General features: G+C 49.2%; 1 long non-coding RNA gene across 3 annotated transcripts in view; it reads right to left on the bottom strand.

Annotated features, from left to right (window-relative positions):
* Positions 1–21595, bottom strand: part of LOC128142414 (uncharacterized) — a 107809-nt gene that overhangs the window by 28679 nt on the left and 57535 nt on the right. For 2 of the 3 annotated variants that reach the window (XR_008235390.1, XR_008235389.1), the window contains exon 3: positions 12573–12653. This is a non-coding gene — a long non-coding RNA (uncharacterized LOC128142414). Of the gene's footprint in view, positions 1–2425; positions 2483–12572; positions 12654–21595 lie in introns of those variants that run through there. The other variant, XR_008235391.1, reaches the window with a different exon arrangement.

Here is a 21595-nt window from a genome sequence, read left to right as displayed (position 1 = left end):
CTCGGTGCTTCATCCAGGGAGCTCTGGCAGATGCTCCAGCCATAGGTCTCTATCCCAACTCCAGGCTCCCGGAAAGACATCAACCCGTATAAATGGAATGCTGTAAAAAAAGCTGAGCTTGGAGTGTTGTAAAAAAAGCTGAGCTCATCCAGGGAAGGTGAAGCCCGTTTCGGTCTGGGAAGGCTCCCATGACGTTTTTTTAAATCACAGTCATGCACAGGGAGGCACCCGGGCACAGGGTTGGAGCATCGGCTCCTGCGTGTGTCCTCCGTGGCTGAGCATCGTGGGGATGAGCAACAGCCCCGGCAGCCTGTTACACAACACCAGGCTGTTTATGTTTTTAACTAAAATGCTGAAAACAGAGGGAGGGGGGAAAAATTCACCGCAAGCTAGCGTATTAACCAGCCAGAAAGGATGCATACGATGGCTGCCCCTTCCACACCGTATAGTACCCTAATATCCTGTCAAACCCACACAGTTTGGATTACCAATGCACCCTCTGGAGAGACAGCCCTGGTTTGGGATGCGGGGGGGGCACGGTGCTCCCCTTGAGCAGGGCAGAGAAGGGGAAGTGCATCCCAGCTCCCAGCCCTGGCCTGCCATCAGATGGGCATGGATTTGGAGAAAGCACAGTCAATCTCCCAGACCTCAAATGCTGGATAATGCAGGTTTGATGGGATACCCTGGGAAGCCCTTCACCGGGGCACCCAAGCACTTCTGTGCCAGCGGGGTCGCTTCATTTACCCGCTGTGCAGCACTGGCAGCAACCATGCAGCATCCAAGCAAGCTGGGATGGATGAGCCCTCCTAGGCTCTACCATTCTTAGAAAACAGCTCTGATCTAGCAAAACCATCAGCCAAAAATTTGGTCTAGGACTCTACTTTTTGCCCACAGGCTTCTTTCCTTCTCTCTCAGACTGAAGCAAAAAGGCATGGGGTTAAGTTCAGCCTGGGATGCTCAGCCCTTGCAGATGGGCAGAGGGAGAGATGAGGAGGACAAGCATTTCTTTGGTCCACCTGAACACAGAGAGCATCTCCTGCACTCCTAGATTCCCGCTACTCCTCTGAATAACTTTATTCACCAACTGCAAGCAAAGTTCCGGAGTGATTTTCAGCACTGATTCAGAGGCCTTTGAGATATTTCCAGATGATTATTCTTTTTTTTTTTTCTTTTTTTTTTTTTAACTGGCTGCGTATTCCTGGCTAAGTCAACAGATCCAGTCATTGCTGTTACACATTGTCCTCAGTCTGAGAGCTATTTTTGCTCATGGTAAAAGAAACTGCAGTTCTTTCTGATTAACTCCACAGAAATGTCCATTACTCAGACAGGAGTCTGTAAAGCTGTCTTGAACTAATCATCAAATTAGTTTAAAACAATTACGTTTTGAGGATGAGCATCCTCTGGCATCCAAAATATCATTCTGAGGTTTTTTATTCACTTTTAATGTTATTTTTTGTTTTACTGTCACCATCAGGTTCATCACAGACAGAACAGAAACATCATCAAAACCAGCCAGCCCCTCGTGGTATAGCCCAAAATAACACAATTAGTTTCCGTAACCGGCTTCTCTGCAGCAGCAACGTATCCTATTCCAGTCTTGGCTCTCTACATGCCTCATGATTCAGTTTTGAAGGGAAGAAGTCCACAAAGAAGCTGCATGGGTTAGTGCAAAACCCAAACCTGCATCATGCAAAAGACGGTAAAGAGCTGACCCCAAAGGCTACTCGGCAAGCGCAGCGCTTTGGCTTGCAGCAAGCTTGCCTGGCTGGCCAGGCTCAGCCACTCGCTGGTGGTCCAGTACAGGATAACTCACATTTATGACAGGAGGAATGGGTTTCAGTAAGTAAGCACCCACTACCTGATAGATGGACACAAAAAGACCCTAAGTGGGACTTACAGCATACAGAAAAAGCCAAGGCTGTCAAGCCAAAGAGTTGCGCAGTGCCCCTTCACGCACCGTTCCCCCAGATCTGACAACATAAGAAAATGAGGCTGCAGGTACTTCCACCATCAGCTGGGCTTTCACAGGAGCACAGTGCCCATGCTGATGGTTCCAAGTTGACCCACGGTCAGCGCAGCTCCCCAGTGGGGAAACAGCCCTGCAGGACTCCACACGTGGCACGGTGACTCCTCTTCTCTTCTCTTCTCTTCTCTTCTCTTCTCTTCTCTTCTCTTCTCTTCTCTTCTCTTCTCTTCTCTTCTCTTCTCTTCTCTTCTCTTCTCTTCTCTTCTCTTCTCTTCTCTTCTCTTCTCTTCTCTTCTCCTCTTCTCTTCTCTTCTCTTCTCTTCTCTTCTCCTTTCCCTTTTGTTGAAGCATCACTTGAAGCAAAAGCCTGGAAATGCATTATCCAGGAAAGAAAAGCAACCACATTACGAAGCGAGTGCACAAAGCACACCATGACATTTACAAGTGACGTTGGTCTTACTCATTTGTATTTCAAAGGCCAGGTTGACACAGACATTTTTCTTCTTCTAGCTTCGTCTGTGAAGGGAATAATAGATAATTTTGAGTGTTGTTGCCACAGTGTCAGCGAGAGCCTTCCTGCAGAGTCAGCTACAATGACATTCAACCTGCCTCGCTTGGAGAATGTAAGGACCAACCTGGGAAAATCCCCCCTTGGCTGATACGACCCCCACCGATTTCAGGAGGCTTGCTCATGCCCATACACTCACCAACCCATCCTAAACTGCCTATGGCTTGAGTGAATAATAAGCTATTCGTGTTGAGTGTCTTCCCTCCTTCAGTAACTTCACACTGCCAAAACCTTTCTATCTTCAGAGCTCTTGCTGATTGATGGTGACAGTTAGTGACAAAACTCAGGCTCAACGTTTTAACACCTTTGTGGCCTCTTATCACACTGTAAGGTCTCCTCCTTTGCAGGAAAATGGTATTTTTGATCCCACCACCAGCAACAACCCCAGCAGAGAGGATGGAGGACCACCAGTGCCGATCAGCCACAGCCCTTTGGATGGCAAGCTGCAGTGCTACTTAGACCAAGAGCTGCCTCTTACTTCAGCCCAGCAACCTGATGTAAAATCGAACTGAAATCCAGTTTACAGTCTACCTTGTCATACCAGACCCACCAAGACCCTTGTTGGAGGTGGCAATATCCTGCTCTGGCATAACGTCTGCCTTAGCTGACGACCTCAAAACTGGCAGTCAAGGTACATGGAGCATTTACCTGTAATAATTTCAGCCTCGCATGCTCCTCCTAGTAAAAACCTAACTATCTCAAAGGGAAAAGCCATCCTCCACATGCTACACCTCACACATTTTATGTGCCTGTTTTCAGGTCATCAATCTAGAAACTCTAGAGCTTCTTGGAAACCTTTACTAGCCTACAACAAAGCCCATCACAAATCAGCTGGACTGTGATTTATATTAGGCAAATACGTAAAACTGACCAAGTCACAACAGACCAGGTCTCCATCTCTTTGGTAGATAACATCATGACTGCTTTCTTGGTAGATGCGGAAGCCTTAAAGAGATGCCACCATAACAAAGGCCATGAATGTCCGTGCAATGAGAATGTCCTCTTCCAAGCGGGATGAAAAGATGGGCGCATTAAGTGGGCATTTCGCTCCACAGGTTCCTTCAGGCTGGAGTTGACCACAAGGCTCTACTTTTCCTCCGTGACTTAACCCTATGGTTAACTTTGGCTCCTTTTCTGCCCCGAAAGCACGTTGGCACTGTCAGAGTCCTTCTACCCAGTTATTAAGTCCATGCACATGACCCTAGCAGGCTCACTAGGAAAGCAAGTAAGCAAAGTAGCAAAGTAAGGTAAGAAGCAACAGGTGAACCAGCTTGCCCCATTTAATGATCTTCCAAATCAGAATTTTCCTTTCAAGTTTGCCATCCAGTGCAGAGTTCTTCCCACCGATCTCCTCCACCCACCATCACACACTCCACCTCTGCGCCAGCTGCTGCCTCCAGTCTTCATCCATGCCAGTGACACCCTAGTCACAGTCCAGCACGTCTCCCCTCCTCTTTCAGGGCAGTTTTATCCCCATTTTAAAAGCCATTTTCCCCATATATGCTTTGACCACATTTGTGGACACATGCCTATTTGCACACACGCAGCCAACAAGCATCTGTAACTCAGAGATTTGGGGGCTTCCACCTAGCAGCTACAAAGACCACGCACCCCTCACATACAAGCAACTGAAATGGTGCTGGATGGTTCCTGTCTTCTCTTGCCCGGGTGGAGCAATGGTCTTATTTGGGGATGAAGGGAAGTGAACAGGGACAGGTCACAGAGAGTTCTGGCAATGGACTGGTTGGACCCAGCACATCCAACCTGAGATCCCACCACAAAAGTGAGAATGATTTCCCCGTGACAGCGCAGGCAAGACAGGCTGTATATAAATCACATACAGTAACGCGTACACGCACAGAGCTATATACAAGCTATATATAAAGTACACACCAAAATAACACCAAGGGGTACGGATGCCAAAGCAGGGATAAAATTAGCTTATTAGAGAAGTGGCAAAATCTTACAAGATCATGGAAAAAAAGCCTATTTTGAACAGTAATGATCACATTTCAAAAATAGTGGATACTCTTGGCTTGGAGCCCTACATACCACAAGAGATGATGATCAACTCGGATCTCACGAGAGAAAAATCAGCCAGAAGGTCCATGGGAGATATCCCAGGAAAAACAAGGATTTCATGCGTTAGGGCACTGCAGCAAATTATTTCCCTGGCATCACGGAGTGCACCAGTGTGCTCTCTAAGCCAGACTGCTGCTGAAATGCGACTGTCTTAAAATCACACAGCCCTGACATGGCAAAAATCAGCAGAACCTCAGAAATAACTTTTCAAAACCCATTCCTTGAAGGCTAGTCCAACATTAACTAGACAGAAAGTAATGTTGGCAGGGAATACCAGGATGCCATTCTTGAGATTTAACCCAAATAAGGCAAAATTGTCAATAATGTCAAATGCATATAAATTAGAATAGAGTAATACTGGTGTTAGCTCAGTGACTTCGTAACAATCAAGTTACAGTGCTAAACAAGACTGAAAATGAATGAAAATGGGCTGGAGAGTTTTTATCACAATTGGATAATGTGTCCAAGGGCATCAAAGGGGGCACACGAGCATCCCAAAGCTAGGAAGTATTTAACAACTCCTCTAGAAAGGTAAGAGTAATAAATACAAGGTAGTAGAAATCTGTAATAAAGCCTACTATAATATTAAACAATAATTAATCAAATTCAAATAAAGGCAACACTTATATTGAGCAATAATAAGTGCAAAACATAATCAGAATCACTGCACCCAGAAATTAAGACCTACCACCAAGGCAGGGGCAAGCATGGTGCATCTGAAGAGGCATGCTCCACTCCACACTTTAAGGACCTCAGGACTTTTATTGCAAAACCTTGGGTAAAATCCCTCCCCAGCGCTTTCCGAAGAGAAATCTGCCCGAGACACCAACGCGGCTCTAAGCATCATTTGCCCAGCTCAGCTTACAGCAAAAAGTTTTCCTAACTTTCCCATCCTTTTCACCACCGTTTTGCTGGATTATTTGGTTGTGGGCATGAGGGATGAATTACAGGCACAGGGTAACTCAATCCCTCTCTCCCCTGGAGAAGCTCCACTGGCAGCTTGAAGTGAGGTGCCGACCTTGGTTATCTTACCCTCTTTTTTTCCTCCTGCAAGCGACCACAACAGAAACCTCAAGTGAAATTGTCCTAATCTCTCCTGGAGATTTTGATTTCAGTCCGACGTGGGTGCTATTTGAAGCTTCATGAAAGGAACATCTAAAATAAAAAGGTTTGTGGTGGCGTGCAGCAGTAAAATTGCTTTCAAAGCCTTAACGCATCAGTTCATCTGGAAAAACCCAAGAGTGTTCATTAACTCCTGGTATGCTGGCAGTTTCAAAGATGCTGCCCATGGCCAAGATCAGCCCCTTATCCCAAACGCAATCACCCATCTGCTGCTGTAGCCAGGCAGCAGCTCCAAATTTTATATTTATCCTCTGTTTCAGGGAAACAAGGACTTAATATTAAACTCATTTTGCATACAAGCAACAGAGACATCAAGAAATTAAAGGGTGGGACTGCTCTCTCCCTAACCTCAGCTGTCTAGAAGTTAGGCATTTAATGTAAGCCAACTGTCTGGAAACTTTCCATGGTCCATGGAGGAACAGGCTGCTCCAAAGCATCATTTGTTCCCCCTCTTCCCACTGAATATAAGTGGAGCTTACATTGGGGGCAAAAAAACCCAACAGGTTTTTTAGATTTCACACACAACCTCACCTGACTCCTAACCACAGCCATTCAAGAGCAGCAAAGTCCACTAAATACTAGCTCCAACTGGCACAGTTGTGCTGGTACATCTCCAAGCGGGCCAGCATTTTGGCTGCCAAGTCACACTTCTGGACACCTTTGGTCCAGCTGTGTGACCTGTCTGAGGTCACATGGGAAGTATGTGCCAACACCAGGACCGGGGTGCTCCATGCCCAAGCTTGAGCTCTTCCCCCTTTTGGAAAATGAAACTGCTTTAAAAGCCTTCATTTGTGCTCTCAGAAAACACACAAAAATGAATCCCAAGAAGCATCAAGATTTTTTTTTTTTTAGCACAACTGTTACAGAAATATGAAAATTCAATTTGGCAAGACAATCCATTTTCCCCCATTGCCAAAACATCTCTTCCCGGATACCCTATGTGGTATGCAACTTCCCAGCAGTCGGACACAAGGAATGCCCATTCTGCCCCATTCCCACCTGGTTCTCCTCAACTGTCCGGCAGCCCTGCCTGCACCAGCGGCACCATCACAGGCAAGAGCATGGGGAAAGGGTTGCAGCTTCAGCTGTTTATCCAAAATACGAAGGCATTTGAGAGTAACATAAAATAGCCAGAACCATCAACTTTATGCTCTTTGGGACTATGCCCGGATAGGAACTCTTCCCAGGAAAAGATCATTTGTAAAGCATTATCTATACGGTAAGGTCTAATGAGTTAATCCCCATCACAACGTACATCTGATGCCTTCCCACGGAAAGATGCAACCCAGTAAGGAGGTATTCCTGGCATGTCATTACGCATGGCCAGTTTGCGGGAACATCAGCTCTCCCTGTCATGACCAACAAGATGGAAAACCACCACCCATCTCATTCCCAACAGCTCCCAGCATGCCTGCTTGGAGCAATAAACCCCCCCTCTCACAAGGGCAACCCCTTCCTCCAGAGCTGAGCTCCATCTATTGCTGTTAAAGACCTCTCAGGTCCTCTTGTTTTGGGAATCTAGTTGACAAATTCAGGAAAACACACTTGAACAAAAGAAAAAAAAAATGCAAACCCAACACATGCAGCTGTTTGGCAGTTTGGTTTGTGTGTTTTCCATTCTGAGTTTTAATCCCCCCTTCCATAAAGGTGCATTGGCACCATGCACCTGCCAGTCCCATCAGCATGGACCCCTCAAGCCTCTTGGCTCCACCGTGCCACCTTCTCCAAAGCGATATTGGTCTGGTTGCAAGTTGCAATAGAGTGGGTAGTTATGACTCAGGATTATGGTTAAGAAACATTACCCCCAGAGCACCTGGACGTTAGCAGAATACGCCCCAGTTTTAATAATTAATCCTTCTTGACCTCAGCCCCCTCTGCTTCATATTGGTTTTCAATATGCAACTTCATAATTCAGAAAATTAACACGGTTTTCTTCAAAAGGGTCAAATTTATTAAGGAAAAAGATCTGCACGAGGACAACATCTCCCCAAAGGAGACACGTCTGCAGGACATGCTGCAGATGCATTTGCTGCCCACCAGTGCCGTCAGTTGCTGCCCACAAGTGGCCCAGAGAAGACCTCTCCCTGCTTCCTCCCAAACCCTTCAACATCCACCCCACTGCAGCCAAGACAGACTATATAACGAAGGGCAACACCCAGAAGTTGTGGCCACGTAGGACACATGGAAAGCTTTCCTATGAGCAAAGTGATGCGGTGTGGAAAGGGGTCACCTGGAGAGGTGGGGATGTTTCCATCCCTGGAGGTGCTGGCTGCCCTCCTCCAGTGCTGGTGGCACTAGAGACCTCCCGCGGTCCCTCCCGGTCAGCATTTTGGGGGCCCTCCCTTGGGTCCTACTGTGTTGTAGGAGACACCAATGACCTGGCTGCTCCCCCGGGACCTCCCCGCCTTCCCCCCCCTCTTTGCTCCCCCGAGGTCCCCACCGTGCACCACGTCTGGTTGATATCCCTGAACTCCCTTTGTTACGTCCTCCAGCCTCCCAGGAAACACAGTGCACAACCTGGGCAGACACCAAGGTCAGGGCAGCTCTGTGCGTGGTAAGGAAGGCAAAGGCATGGGGACGTTGAGAAGACACTCAAGAAAAACATACAGACCATACAAACCACCTCTGAGAGCAGCTTTTTATATGCGTGTGATTTAACCATCCATAGACACCGTTAACTTTAATAGGAAGCAGCAGAACTGAACAACCCACTGATGCAAAACCTAAAAAAAAAAAGACCAGAAAACACCTGTTTCAACTAAATATATGCAGTCTGCTACTGGATCCCCCCCGTGAACGCACGAGACCCACATGGCCATACACACCATGCGATTTGTAAAGGAGATTGTACAAATCTGTACCAATGCCATGCTCTCTCTAGGCACGGACACGTGTAACCACCGAATGTGGCAAGTCGACGGCTGGCCCAGTCGATGCTGGGAGCCGCTAACGAGGAGCAGCTGAATCCTGAAGAGGAAAATGCAAGCTGAGGGAAGACCAGACTGAACAATGTCACCATTTATTTTTTCCAGATTTATAGCAATGGCTCTGAGAGGATGTAATGCTTCTAAACCTTTGATCAAAAGTCTGGGTGCCCACACGGGCAAGGATGGAGCCTGCAGAGAGCATGGGGCTGCCCAGCCTGCTGCTTCCTCCCCACCTCCCCACCCAGGCATCCACACACTCATCACCCCACGAAGCTACTGTAAAGAAGTAAAAATGCCTGAAATAGGAGACAGCTCAAACGGATTTTTATCATCACATCCTGCACATAACAAGTGAAATCAGAAAGGGGGAGGGGCAGCCCACAAAATAAATAAGCATTTAACCCTCATGGTGAAAGAGTCAGAGTCTTGGCTTTGGCAGGGAGGGGCAGCCCTGACAAAGTGCTCATTAACATCGGGAAAATTAGTGAAACCATCAATAAAATGAAGCAGGACACGTCACGCCGCAGGAGAGCACAGCAAGAGATGGGGGAGAACGGCCGTCTGTGGCCAGGGCTGAGCTGACGGCGCCTGACAGGACATGTGTGCAGGTCCAAATCACAGCAAAAAACTTCACTGCGTTTAAAGCCCTGGTTAGGCGTAAGCCCAGGTTGGGTGTGAAATTCGTCAGCAGCAGAATCGGGGCAGGGGAGGAAGAGCGACAGCTCAGCGCTGCTCCCCGCCGCGCTCCGCATCGCCACGCTGTCCAAGCAGGGTCCTAAATCCACAGTGGCTTCGAGCTAAGGGATGTCACCGCTTAACCAGTTACCTTTTGAGCTGCAGCAACTGGTTGGATTCATGTACTGCTACTGCATCAAACGTGAGGCAAAACACGGCCTAAAAGCCCTTCCAGGTGGGTTTAAACTAACCGATCTAATGTTTTGCACTTGAAACAGTCTCAACGGGCAGCAGCTCAGCAAGCTCTGCTCACCCAACACTCCTCAGATTGCATTCATCAAAGGTTTTAAGCTGCTATGCACACTCCTATACTGGGGATTGGCGTTGGTTTAGCTGAACTACTGCAAGACCTGGAGGAAGCTCTGTTGCAGGGACCTCACAAGTGCCAACTAGACGCTGTTAGCAATTAATTGATGATGAAAATGCTGCCCACACCTGAGCACCCCACTCGCCCCAGGACGCAGCTCCCCACAGGGGCAGCATCGCCACAGCCCACCCTGTCGTGTTTTGTGTCTCCTGGCCTGGCCTCTGGGCTTTGCCCCATTTGTCTCTTTACAAGACCCTTAGGCTTGACAGAGTTATCTTGTCATGTTGGACCCAACTGCCTTTTCTCAGGGCTGATCAACTTGCATCATGCAAATTACCCAGGGTGGAGGTAAACTTCGTTAGTGGCAGAAAGGGGCATTCAGATGGTTCCTTTTATGTTTTACAGGTCATTTGCATCTTATTCTCTGCCTTTAGGGCAACTCCCAGTTGACTGAACACCTGCTTTTAGTTGCCGGGAAGCAGATAACAAATCTCCTTCTCCACCCACCCCCAATTCACACCCCTTCCAAATATTTAGCTGAATATTTAGCTGTGTCACTGAGACTTGGAAAACCCTCCTCACTTCATGCAGGCTGCTCATTTTATCTTGGTCAAGACGGAGATGAGCACATTCCCCTGCTTACCGTGTCCCAGAATCCCAAAGCATCCCAGCAAACCAAACCCAAGGAAAGCAGAGAGCCTCACATCAGGTCACAGGCTTGGCGGCTCCACATCTCTGAGCCCTGAACGCTCTCACTGATGTCCAAGGTGTCAGCTCAGCACAAAGATGCTTCCAAAAAAGGAGGGATGGAGAAAGGAAGCCAGCTGGAGTGAACTTCATCATGGAACAGCCAGCCAGACGGCCAGCAGCCAAGTAAAAATGAGGCTCTTTGCTGGGATACTGCACTGATACTGCAGAAAGCATCACCCCTGCTTAGACACAGCACTAGGATCTCCTGTTGCATCGCCCGTCCCTAAAGAATTATTCTCACCACAACTCCAAAGACTCAGTTTATCCTTATTCTCTGGACAGAGAATCCAAGCATGACCTGAGACCAAAGAGACCAGCAGCAGAAGCAAGCATCAAACCCAAGGGCACGATAAGTCCCTGCAACATCTTCTGGTCTCCAAGGCAGACGGAAGGCAGAAGATGTACGTGTCCCCCACTTGGACACGGCCAGGGCTCAGAAAAAGGGCAGTGACCACATAACTTCACCGTGACAGTGTTTCTCTCGCTATAAAAGGGAGCATTTCCTCTCTCCAGGGCTGCAGTGAAAATACTCCAATGACTAGTAACACAGAAAAGCTAACAGTAAATTGCAGAAGAAACTCCATATATAAGAAAAACACACACACACATTCTCTTCACCCACTTAAAACTAAACAAGAGTGATGTACTACAGCAAATTATATTAGTTCCTTGATTTAAGGTGACAGTCTTGACAATGGACCATCAACATGAATCCCTCTTTCTCAATGGGCTGTACCTCTGAGAGTATACTGAGGGCATCAGCAGAAGCAAAAGCATACCAAAAATCTTCCGGAGTTGCATCTGCTTAGGTACAACAGCTTGTACATCTAAATTTTAACCTTTTTAACTCAATATTTATCCACGCTACAATACGGACTAGCCAGCACAGGCTGAGCACTCAGCAAACATACACAGAAAACAACATTCCTGTCCCTCAAAAAAAAAGGAGGTGTAGTGGAGGAGGAATTCCCCTGCACAGGAGGTGCAGTGAAGTGCACAAAAGCTCTCGAGGGAGACGCTGTTGAACAGAGCCCTGACAAGCAGGTCTCAGCTCTTCACGTTACCGCACCTGCAGGCTGGTGCACTGTAGCCGAGTTACCGGGATGCGGATGCTCCCACTATAGGTGTCAGGCTGCCACAGGGACAGAGTAAGCATCACTCCAAACCTTCCCGCAGCTGAAAAGCCACAAGCCGCAATACTCAAAAAGCCAGAGGCCAGAGCAGCTCCGGGGCTGGTTCCCAGGAGGCTCACGGGCAGCCCCAGCAGCCTCACCAGGTCTCAGTGCAGCAGCTCCTGGGGCTGGAGTCGTCTTGCTGGTCCCTATTGGGACTGCAACAGCCAGCATGAGATGACCCAGTTGGACTGAAACCTCCTCAGCGATCATACGTTATCCTTCAGGAACGTCCTTATGCTGCCAGTCAGGGTGTATAAACGCTGAGAGCAGGCTCAGACAAGTGGCTCACAGATTTAAGCTGTGTCCAAACCTTGAGGAAAATTTAAGGGAAGCCTAGGAGAGGCCCAAGTGTTCATGCAGTGGGTCTGGACAACCCAAAACACAATCAAGCACTCTGAACTCCAGTCCTGCTCAGGGTGCAGACATTACACACACCTTGCAGACCCTACATCCAAACAAGCCATCTCGGCTGCGCTGACAGTGCGGAGAAGCAGGTATTGTAGGGAACGACTCATCCCATGCAGATGCCCACAGCAGGTCCCAGGGTCAGGCACTTCCTAAAAATAACCATTTCCCTCCAGCAACTGTAAAAGGAGGCTGGGCGGGGGACTGGTTCAGTAGCAGGTAATTGCAGCAGAGGTCTCCGAATCTAGAGGAGCAAAGTCCCCTGCTGTAAAACCCAAATACAGCCAGAGACAAGGTCTGTGTGATACACAGACCTCAACATATTCAAGATAGTCTCCAGCCCTTCTGAGACCCCCCAAGCACATCAGCAGTCTAAAATCCTCCCATCAGACCTGAAGAGGCAAAATACAGGGAAATCCATAAGAAAAAAGAAGTCTGGAGGTTCAACAGAAGAGGTCTCACCCAAAGGGTGCAGGGAAGCCCGGGAGGGCTTTTATCTCCAGGCTTACAAGTGCTGAAAGCTGTCACCACTCACCTCATTTCCCAGGAAACCCTGGCAGGATCAGACCTCCCTTCCACACACTCCTCCTCTCTCGTTATCACAGTCAACGGAGACCTACACGACATTACAACAAAAGAAAAGTCAGCAAGCCCAACCTTGTCCCCTCCCTCCAGCCGAAAAGCTTCATTTCCTCAGTTCTTCAAAACAAGGCTGCACTGGAAAGCAATTATATATAAATGGCAGCTTACATATCTATTTAAATATTTTTTATATTTATTTAATATTTATTATCTATTTAAAAAAAAATATATATATATATATAAACTGGGGAGGGGACAGGAGGCCCCCGTGAGTGGCCAAGGCAGCAGCACATTCCTCTGCGGTAGCAAATGGACCGGCATCAGGGATGGACCCTCCAGCCTGTCCTGTGATGAACACCCACGGTGACCCAGCAATGGGGCACCAAGGCGAGCCTGATGAGGTCCTCTTGAGACGTTCACTGTCAGCTCTAAAGCAATCCTTCAAACACTCCTAAAGAGTAATGGGAGAAAACACAGCCAGGAGTGCCAGGGAGCCTGGGACGATGAAGAAATGCCTTTCTTGCGGTGCTCACCCAGGGCTGGCCAAGAGCTGCGAGGAAAAGGTATGGAGGCAGCAGCAGACCCCTGCTCCATGACCCAGAGCATCCCGGCAGCATCACGGAGAGGATGTGGGCTTTTCCCCACGGTGACCTCCAGGCCTTGCTGGCACCCCACATTACAGCCCGAGGGTTGCCCAGGACAGCCAGCCAGCCGTCAGGCTGTTGGTCAGGTCCCCAGCGCCGTGCTGGGTGGTGGTGCTGGTGGTCTGTTTTCTCACACCATCTAGGTCCCCATCCTCTCCTTCCTCTCAGGCCACGGAAGCCCATACATCACATAGCCACAGATCGCACAGCCACTGTGGCAGCGTGAGCTTGAGGTAAGGGGACCTTTCTTACCATCAGAATAGCCTCATCACTCAGCCTACTTAACCCAGCCACATTTGCACTGCTAAATTTGGGAGAGTATGAGAAGCATTCCCACAGAGCGGGAGGTGGGGGAGGGACAGGCAGGCTTTTGGCCTCCTTTAACTCCCTGCCAAGTGCTCTGTAATTCAAAGTCGGTGTCAGGGATGCCACCCCGAGCTGCACAGGAATGGCCCAGACCTAGCAAACCTGGAGATCCAGTGCCTTAACCCCTTCGGAGGCAGCACCTCAGCTTGGCTATTTTAAGAAAATGATTGAGGCAGGCTTTCTGAAACAGCTCCCACTGAAATAAAAGGTTTCCAGGAGGTATGTGGGGGCAACTGGGGACATCTCCATGCAGGGAAGGAGGCACTCAACTTCAGATAGCCAAGTTTGAAGACCCTCCCCTGAAAGGATGCAGTGCTCAGCGTGGGTAACAGCTAGAAGCAATCCTTACATTCAAACTGATTTAAGAAGCTGTGAATGACTATTTTTGGGTGCAAAATAGATGAACTACTCAGGAAAGACAGCACTAATACCTGCAGTAAGAAAGGGTCACCATCCCTGGCAGCACCTAGAACATTGCCCTGACCTGCAGCACAGGCACCTAAAAACATCTCATCACCAGGCTTTGCTTTTGAGATCGTAGAAGCAAATTAAACCTCTCTCTCGTTCTTGTTGCTGGCGGGTACAGGAAGGAAACACAGGTTATGGTAACCTTTCTGGGCCTGTTTTCCATAAACACCATCAGCACCTGCACCCTCCTGCAGATGCCCAGAGAAATCTGCTCCTGGAAACCCAACCCATGAAACATGTTGGGGGGGTGTTGCTGCCCACACCCAACAAAAAAACACATTAATTAATCCCAGAGGGTGCCAAGTCCGACGGCGTACAAGGTGAGCCGGATTATCTTCCCCAGCGCCCACACCGAGATGTTCGAGGGAGCTTTTGAGGAATCCAGGCATGAGCCTGGGCAACCAGCCGTGGAGCTACGGCTGCTCTCCTGGGACCTTTCCCAACCAATTCACACGCACGCCAAAAAAAAAAACCTGGGCTTGTTTTCCGTAAAAGTGGGCATCAAACGCTCTGACATCAAGAAGGATGATTAAAGACAGTTGAGTTACAAGGAAAGATTAAAAGAACTAAATATGCCCAACTTGGCTAAGCAATGAGTAAGAGGAGACGCGATAAAAGACTCCAGGCATCTGAATGAAGGGAGTGGCATGGCATTAAAGGACTGAATAAAATACCTTTCTGAGAAAGGGATCCATCAACGATCTCCCAAGAGATAAGGTACAAGCCTCATTTTTTAGGCATTTATAAAACCGGTCGCTAGAACTGAGGGTTTTGAGGAGAAATCCACATTGCCCCGAAGGGAGCACGCACCAAAGCTTTTCATCTCCAGCACAGGGTGCTGCGAACAAAGCACGCGATGCCACAAGGGAGCACAGGAAACTTGGGGAGTGGCAAGTATTTCATTCTGCCTCACCCAAGAAAGAGAGATATGCTTTTTCACTGTAAAATTAAAAAAAAAAAAAATTGATTTTTCACTTCTTGTTTTTAGTTCAGCAGCCCTAGTCCATAATGTTTCGGGTTTAAAAAAAAAAAAAAAAAAAAAAAAAAAGAAAATAACCACCAGCTCATTCAAAATGAACAGGTCTGGGGGTCTTAGAAGTACTAGACTTTTTCCCCCAATAATTAAAAATACACGGGGGACCGCAGAGGCCAAAGCCCGGCTTGAGCTGACCGGTGGCATTCCCAGGGACTGCGAGCCCGGCAGCTCTCCGGACCCAGCCAGCCCCAGCACACAACACGGGCAAGGCGACAAAATCCTGGAAAGCGTTTCAATGCCTGGCTCTGCTGAGACTGTACCCCTCAGAGAAAGTACGCTCTGAAACCCAGGGACCTGATACACTTTATAAAGATCAGAAGTAAGCCCTAAACCCTGAGAAAACCGCCCAGGAGGAGAGCTAAACCTGTTATGCTGGCTTTGCCCCAAAAAGCCATGTATAATGCATGTAATGTACATACCTACCTAAATATCAACTCTGTGAAGCCAAAGCAGTGGATTTTGCGTAATTTCACATGATGTCCAGCCATATGAGGGTCTCCTGAACATCTCCCCGCAGCGCGGACAGAGGGGTGTACCCAAGGCAAAGAGCATGACCTGGCCAACAGTATTTACTGAGTACAGACACAGGCACAGGGAGGTTTCCACCAACACCAGCTTATCAGTTCATTTGATGTACCTGCAGGTTGCAATTAACCCCCGAATGTTCTTTCTTTCGGGTGCTTCTGCCTGGATATTCTTGATGCAGCTAGGCCACTGGGTATGATTTACAAAGCTCGGCGGCATCCCAGATTTGAGTACCTCACAGACTCCTTTCATCCTCAACAGGGAAAAGCCAGAAGACATTTGTTGATGGTGCAATTTTAAATCACAGTTAAATTCACACAATGGCTATATATCATCAAGGAGGTAGTCCCGTCCCAGCTCCCCCTGGCTCCCCTGACCTGGTGAGTCAATGCAAGGCAATCGGACCTAAGAGAAAACCAGCTAGGAAAAAAAAAGGTGAATAATTTTCTTCTAATTAATTCCCTAAACCAGTTCAGTGGGCTTCAGGCAAGTACTAGAAATCTTTCCCCTTTTGGCATGAGTGAGATCAGCTGAACTGCAACACGTGACCACGATCCAAGGCAACCTTTGTTTGCAAGACCAAGAGTGGATCTTTTTGATTATTTTTTTTTTCCCCTTTCCCACAGCAACCTCTTAAGTCTGCAACTGCCTTTCTCCATGGGAACAGGAGATCCACCGTTTACTGACCGGTGAGTTTTATTGCAGAGTTGAAACAGGATGTTCACAGAGGATTTTTTTTTTTTTTAAATAAGTGGAGCATTTTAGTATGCAGTAAATCTTCTTGCTTTATGCTTGCTTGTCTTTTGGGGAAGCTGAAGTACAAAACCAGACTGCCAGACTAATTTTATATATTGAAGAAACATGATTCTACCCAATCAGAAAGGCAGGCCAACATAAAAAGACCCGTTCAAAGTGGAGAAAACACTGCACTTACAGTTTGGGATGAAAAGGGGAAAATTAAAACATCTAAGAGAGATTATTACACCTTCTATCAAACCTTCCTCTTCCCATACAGACTCAGATGCTTCCATCACTGCAGCGACACTGATGCTCAAGATAACCAGGCTCAGGGTATCACTGCCACAAAGAATTAAAGGCTTGCAGGTTGTATTCAGACAACTCCTTCCTTTCCTTTTGATGTTAATTTTGGGTATCCCCACTCAGGCCACAACTGCATTTTTACCCTGTTCTCATCACGCATTCAGACAGACAGCCCTTGCAGCCCTCGCAGCTAGCGTGGCAGGAGGGCAAAGCCCCTCTCTGACCCACAACTCATCCTTACATGAATGGCTTTGGGGATCTGAAGAAGGAAATGTAAAATTTTGACACCTGCAATTCCCGCTACAGGGAGTAAAGGTTATTTTTTCCCCATTCAGCTAGCTAATAAGAAACAACTGACTCCCAAAACACACACAAGATTATACTATTCAGAACAGTGGATTGGGATAATCCACGTGTAAAAAAAAAAATGTAGAGGAGCCTGAAAGAGCAGCAGGTCCCGGTGTAGCAGTGCATCTCCTGCATCACTCGCCCAAACGCGCGGTGCTGCAGCAAGGAGCGATGGAGGAAGGTGAGCCCAGGTGAGGTCCATGCACCCCCACCATGGGTGAGGGAGGGCAGGGGGGAAGGTGTGACCCAGAAAAACCAAAAAGCTGGATCCCTGTGTCTCTGCACAGACGGTGCAGATGCCCTGGTACCCGGCAGGACCACAGCTCGCTCCTGCGCTATGGAACCCTGGCACCTCCATGGAGCCGGCACAGAAACTACTCCTCATCGGGAACAGTCCCTCTGAAAGCCAGGGGAGAGCTGACTGTGCAATTAACGACCTATAAAGAAACCCACTTGCTGTTACTCTTTTATTTTTACTTCCAAAGAGCAGCAGAACCCGATCCTCAGTGCACAACTCTGCAGGGTGCAGGTGCTTCTCCGCTCCCATGCCTGCCCAGCCTTCCCCGGCACAGAGCCCCGCTGCTGGCAGCAGCCACTGCTGCCCCAGCTGCGACAGCAATTTCTGTATCCCTCCTTCACTAAACTAATGTAGCACAGTGCCTTTTAGTGCTTAAGAGAGGTGATTGCCAGCGCAATCTCGGAGAGCATCTTGCTTTCCAACAGACGGAGCCTCGGGATACCTTTGGAGCTGCCTGGGAAAGACACACTAATGTATTCTGCACATGGGCAGCGGGGAGACATGCACCGAACCTGGCTGGATGGGCAGGTGGGCAGGGAAGCATCTTCTGAGAGATGACAGAAAGAATAAAAAGCAGGAACTGGCAAGGACAGCCTGTTCAGCGTTAAGGCACAGAAGACAACCAGCCCCAGTGCCACCGCTCCAGGCTCTCGCAGGATGAGCCCCAGGAGGGAGGTGTGCGCTGGGAAGCGGCCAGTTCCCCGTGTCCTTCCCGAGAAATGCATTTCTCACCCTCACACATGCATTTTGGTACCCAAGTCAATCCCCACTCCCCCTCAGCAGAGCCTTTGCCAGCAGCCATTTTCCCTGGGTATTTTCCAAACGCTTATCCAGAGCTTCCCATCCTCACTCTCTCATGACAATAACTGCCATTCGATTTTTGCTCGAGATCTGAAACGGTGCAAGAGAGAAACGAGTGGTTTTTCAGGTTTCAGGAAGATGGGCACCTCTGCCTGCATGGGCAGCCGCTCCTTTGCTGGGGGAGAGGGGATGCACTTGCCCTGTGCACAAAGCTCTTGGAAAGGGAATGGGGCAGGATGTAAGTGCCTGGACCGCTGCTGGCAGCCTGGTGAGAGTTACCGCTGGGCTCGGAGGATTTCTGCCTTCCCAACAAGGCGGCCGGCGTGAAGAATGCAAGTGACGCAGCAGCATCCTGCCAGGAGAGAGGGAAAAAAGTAAAAAAAAAAAAAAAGTTTAAAAAAAAACCACTAAAGTTCTTTGGATGAGGTTCAGGATGACTACACTTTTACTGTAAGTGTTTAGTAACTCGGAGTCGCATAACCCTTCTCTGCCCACTTGGGGCCACGACACACAGATTACGAACTACAAGAAACACTTCACACACACACGCCCGACCGAATCCCCTGTCCGAGGGAGGACAAAAAAACCTTTAACAAATTAAGCCGTGTTTCCCATTTAAGCAGAGCCCAATCACTATTTATTTAACAATTTTAAAGTGTTATTTTAGCCTTCCTGGTTTGTGTGCGTTGAGAGGCTGTTCCTGGGAGAGAAGCCAAAGTTGATTAGAGCAACCAAGCAGCCAGAGAGGGAGTGAAAAGCAGGGTGGAAGAGTGGAGGAAGGTGCCGGGGCAAGGCTTCACTGTGGGGACAGTCACCGGCAGCCCCCAGCCGCGGAGCTGGAGGGAGGCAAGTGGAAAATTGGGGACGGCAATGGTGAGAGAGAGCTGGGCTGGAGAACAGTGCCTGGTCCACCACCGTTCCGTGGTTGCCAGCAGAGGCCCCCTGCTTTTGGCACACCGATGCCTTGCCCCGAGCAAGCATGCCAGGAGATGAGCAGGTGAAAGCAAAGCCACAGCAGACCTGCGTGCACAAGCATCCATCCTGGGAGGATGACACAGAGCTCTCTGCAGCGGGGATGCCCCACGCAGGTACTGCCCAGGCAAGATGCTGAACCCCCCTGACAGACGGTTTCACGGGAGAACCGAGCAGAGGATGGATAATCCACTTGGGTAAAAATGGTGTTTGGTATCCACCTGCTCAGCACGCCCTGCGGCACCAACGGCCCTGGGACAAATGCATCGAGGGAAGAACAACATTAAACATCTCCCCGCAGGTACCAGACAACTCCCACTCTGGGATCCTGCATCCTACTCCTCCTGCCATTCCTGTGCTTCCAGGTCAGCCTCCAGGAACGATTTCTGGAGCAGGCAGGCAGAGGTGAGATGGATGGCAGTGAAGCAGGATGGATGCTGCCCCTAGATGAGCAGCTTTCCTGCCTGGATCAGGGGAAACCTACCCGGTACCCACTGACGATGGGGGCTGTGAAACATGCAGCTTAGACCAGAGTCAGCCTCTTCCACCTCCACACTCCCGAAGTGAACCTTTTATTGGTTAACACGAGACCCCCTCTTTCACCTGTATTGAAGCACAAAATGCTGCTTTAACCACCAGTTTCCCCTGAAGAGCTTGAGGGCTCCTCAGCCGTGGTGGCTCCAAGGATGGGCGCTTCCTCAGGCTCACGTGCCCCACCACCACCGCTGCCATCGGCCCGGGGCTGGCCGGCAGCGAAACCGTAATGGTTCTTCTTCATCCGCAGTGCAGGCGGAGGGTGATGTGAGAGGGAAACCCAGGGACTCGCTTGCACCCAGCTCCTCTCCTCCGACACATCCCTCTGCCCATTAGACATGGGTGGGTAGAAGGACAGATGCAGACATGGGGTCTCCCCTGGACCAGGGATGAGCAGGCTCTTCCACGTGGCTTTTCAAGCCCAAGCAGAGAAGAAGAGAACACATGCCAGCGGGAGCCCTCCTAAAATATGCTGAGAATAATGATTTAGGGGTGCAAATCCACAGAAGGAGGGAGCCAAAACACAGGGAGCACCAGAGAGGAGCCAAAACGCACAGGTTAGAGGACCCAAGGACAACCCCTAACACTTGCAAGAGCCGGGCAAAAGGGCTGCGTGCGGCCAGAGACTTCAGTAGACACAGCCACCAGGACTACCCCCATGGACTCATTAATACAAGCACGGTGGTGTGCCAGGGCGTCACGACCCCGTCCCCCAGAGACGTTCCCAAGCAAGGTTCCCACGTGAGCCCCGGGAGCAGGACTCACAGCCGTGACGGTGCATTAGGCAGAGCAAGGTTCAGCGCAGACCCGGAGCCGGTGCTGCCCCAAGGCGCCCTGGCCGACCGCACGCAAGCAGAGCTGTTTGCCACAAGTCTCGGTCGCTGCAGCTCTACAGGGGGAGTTTCTCCTTCCCATGCTGGCCAGGCATAGCCTGTGACCCAACCCAACCCAGAAGCCTCAGAGCTCCTGCTAGTGCCATTTTATTTTTTTTTATTTTATTTTATCTTATTTTATTTTATTTTTAATATGACATATGTTATTGCACAGAGAAACACCCGGAAAATGCAGGGCAAGGGTGATGCTAGCAAATAGCACACCCATGCAAGAAAAGTGACCAGCGGGATCCAGGCTCCCCGCAGCAGCTCTGCAAGCAGTGAGCCTGCCCCACATCTCAAGGCCAGCACGCTCCCCTCCAGCACCCCATCACCACCTCAGAGCAGGGCTCAGCACCTGCCGGGTGCTTATTCTCCCTTCGCTCTCATTTTGGGGAAGTAACAGAGCGCTGAGGAAGGTAACAGGTGGGAAAAGGAGCAGAAGGCAATCCTGGTCCAAAATCCATCACGCCGCTGGGGAAGCGAGCAGCCAAAGGAAAGCGAGAAGAAGCAAACCAAGAAGAAGCAAACTGAGAAGAGACACAGCAAGCCCACAGACATTATTCTGCATGCTCCAGAAGCACACACTTGGAAGGAGCCATGGAAAAAAAAAGCTCACCCCCAGTGCTCGAGGCTCACCCTGCTCCTTCTGAGCATTCAAGAAAATAAAGACCTTCAGCATCACCCAAACCACCCACTGCACTTTGCAGAAGATGGGTTTTCCATGTGCCCAAAGACATGTCCCTGAGATGCTCCTACAACTTGACTGACCATACTGAAGAGCTCTGAAGCTCCACTATCAGCAGTCCTGCCACACTAGCCCTGCCACAAGCTTACCATCCAGCAAACTTCATTTGGTGGTCACTCCTTTTGATATTATGTGGTGTGCAGGAACTGCCTGGGGATTTGACTTCCCAGTGTAAGCCCCAGCCTGTTAGCCTTGAAAAGGCACTGAACAGCAAATTGCTCGTTCTCTTCTTCACTTTCTCTGTATCCTTTTTGAGACAAATTACCATGCTGCTTTTATTTTTTAAGCAACCTAGATCAACACAAGTCAGATTCAGTGCCAGC

The sequence above is a fragment of the Harpia harpyja genome, chromosome 5 (genome assembly GCF_026419915.1).
Source record: "Harpia harpyja isolate bHarHar1 chromosome 5, bHarHar1 primary haplotype, whole genome shotgun sequence".
In the NCBI taxonomy this organism is placed as follows: Eukaryota; Metazoa; Chordata; class Aves; order Accipitriformes; family Accipitridae; genus Harpia; species Harpia harpyja.
Note: the sequence above shows the minus strand (reverse complement) of the source record. Positions and strands in the feature narration are given on the sequence as shown.